This window comes from Macadamia integrifolia, chromosome 9 (assembly GCF_013358625.1).
Source record: "Macadamia integrifolia cultivar HAES 741 chromosome 9, SCU_Mint_v3, whole genome shotgun sequence".
Taxonomy (NCBI): Eukaryota; Viridiplantae; Streptophyta; class Magnoliopsida; order Proteales; family Proteaceae; genus Macadamia; species Macadamia integrifolia.
In genome coordinates, this window is record NC_056565.1 from 12,115,535 (window position 1) to 12,118,290 (window position 2,756).

At 40.1% G+C, this 2,756-nt stretch overlaps 1 long non-coding RNA gene and 1 pseudogene across 1 annotated transcript; both read right to left on the reverse strand.

The window, feature by feature from the left end:
• Window positions 1–1,220, reverse strand: part of LOC122089512 — a 2,213-nt pseudogene extending 993 nt beyond the window's left edge.
• Window positions 1,221–1,718: 498 nt separating this feature from the next.
• On the reverse strand, window positions 1,719–2,553 carry LOC122089902. The gene is made up of 2 exons (XR_006143363.1): window positions 2,397–2,553; window positions 1,719–2,248 (listed from the first exon to the last, which is right to left on the reverse strand). It is a non-coding gene; the product is annotated as an uncharacterized LOC122089902 (long non-coding RNA).
• Window positions 2,554–2,756: the final 203 nt, after the last annotated feature.

Genomic DNA, 2,756 nt, shown 5'->3' on the forward strand with positions numbered 1-2,756 from the left:
AAAAAAAAAAAAAAAAACCCTTATGAATAATCTTCTGCAGTGAGTGCGGTGGCGCAGTGAGCATCAGATAGTAGAAAGGACCTCAGGACGCTTGCTCATATGCTCTCAGCCATCCAATGCTCACCGCTCCGCTACACTCAATGCAAACAATAATCACTTAAGAATAAGACGGGGTAAATCAAACCTAATTACATTATTAAAGTTCAATACTATCAAAGTAATGAGATGCAAACCTGAATTTCTGGTATTATCCCACACCCATATTCCATGGCGATGATCGCAATTGCATTGAAGGCATTAAAGATATGATTTTTGCTATTACCTTGAATTGAATAATCTTTTGGTGGCATCTTATTGTTGGTGTACGATGTCTTGTATTCCGTCAAAGTTTAATCCAAGGAGTACTGGTGCAGCACCTCAACAGGTAGGACGACGATCCCTGTTGTGACATATCCCCTTATGTTCTTAGCCGTTAATTTTTGTTTTAATTTTTTATATATTTTTAAATATTTTAAATTGTCACTCGCTTAACTCCATTATGACTGAAACATGATATGAGAGCATGGAACTTGAGGTCTTCTTATTCACAAAATTTCAATCTGCCATGAGTCAGCCATTAGATGCAAGATAAGAAACACTTCTTCAAATAATTTATAACAAAATTATGGAAGAGAGATAGGTATGCTAGCGTAGTACCTAGGAATTAGGAATGCTAGCGGCATTTTGACTGTAAGATTTGATCAACATGAATTGAACCGTTGGATGGAGAGAAGATATACAAATTTTCAATTCACGGTTGCAACACCTTTACTCTCTCTCTTTCTCTCTCTTCTCACAGGAAAAAGTCATTCATTTTACTGGATCTAGTCGAAGAAAGCGAAGTAGTTAGGTTTTTCTTTTTTCGTTCCTTTCTTCTATCGATTTGCAAAGTGTAGCTTGAACATCAACAGCAGTAGCGGCGGAGGCAGCGGCTGCAACAATGAGCATCAGCTCAAACCAGAGGCTTCAGCTTCTTGATAAGTAAGCCATCTCTCTCCTTCTCTCTCTACTGGTTTTTCCCCTTTTCTATCGATTTGCAGAAAGCGGCATGAACATCGGCGACAATTTTTTTTTTCCTTTTCTTCTATCGATTTGCAAAGTGCAGCTTGAACATCAGCAACAGCTGCAGCGGCGGCAATAGCAGTGGCTGTAGCAGCAGCTACAATAGTAGCGTAAGCCATCTCTCTCTTTCTCTCTCGACTGGTTTTTTCCTTTTCTTCTATTGATTTGCAGAGAGCGGCGTGAAAATCGGCAATAATTTTTTTTTCCTTTCTTCTATCGATTTGCAGAAATCGAAGTGAACATTGGTAGCAACGGCAGCAACAGTGGCAGTAGCAACAATGAGGGGTCGTGGTCAGAATCGCAATCTGGACTCTATCTGTAGGAGAAGGGGTCGTGATTGGGGGAACAGTACCGTGGAGTGGCGGTATTGGACAGGTTTTGTAAGGCCTCGCCCTTTAAATGGATGAGATTTTTTATGTTTCATCTAACGGTTAAAATTCCGCTGCCATACCTTATTCCTAGGTATTACGCTAGCATACCTATCATTTTTCCCAAAATTATATATTTTAAATCATAATCCGACTGGACCATATATTAAACTATTTTATAAATACAAACCATCAAAGATCTTGGGGAAGATTCTACATACATGCATGTTACTATAGTTGGAAGTATCTAAAAAAAAAATTCCCTTAAGCTTTATACCAACTGTCAATGACAAGTGAGTCTCATGATATCAAACCACGCCATATCATATAAAGGAGGCCACATCATTCATGTGTATTTCTATGAATCTACATTCCAACAACAGTCATTCACATCTCTGACTTTGATACCAATGAAGGGTCGCCTGATTGCTTCATCCATGGCACAATATTGCTCGCTTTGATAGGTGGATTTCATGGTTTTAAAACGCATCATAACATGTAAGGAAGAAGATGAAATGGAGCATGATGGAAGGATTAGATGTATGTACCCAAGATGTCGTGGACCATGTCTCTGAAGTGAAGGAAACGCTTGCCCTTGTGGGCATAGTGTTCAAGAACCAGAGAGACGAGGTTGTAAGAATAAAAATTCACCATGGCTGCTATCATCAGAAACAAAACTCCCCCTATCCAACCCAGAGAGGCCACTACGAATGGTATAGTTAGCACTGGTGGAGCCACTATGGATGTCGTCATATGATAACCACAGTGTAGCCATGAACCTGCTCCACAACAATAATGGATATATAAGGAGAATTTCAAATTAATGAAGAAGAAATAGACAAAGCTTTTCAAAATAAGAAAACAGGTACAAGATAATACTACAAGAATTGATGAGAAGGGAAGAAGTCATGCATGAGGCACCACCACCTTTGGATTTGAGAACGAAGAGAGCTCCAGCATCTAATGGCTTCTTGGTTGGCTCATGAGTTTGAGCCATTGGAAGAGGAGGACGCTCTTGATATGGTGATGATGATGATGTTGTTGTGTAACTAAATTAGGATGCAAAGTACCCATCTCTCTCTCTCTCTCTCTCTCTCTCTCTCTCTCTCTCTCTCTCTCTCTCTCTCTCTCTCTCTCTCTCTCTCTCTCTCTCTCTCTCTGCAGGTGATAATGGCTGAAATATATAGCCGTATAGCCGTAGAGAGATACATATACCATCATCTAGAGTTCCAGGCCTCCAGCTGACAGATAAACTTTTTTTTTTGGGGTGGTTGGTGGGGGGGGGGG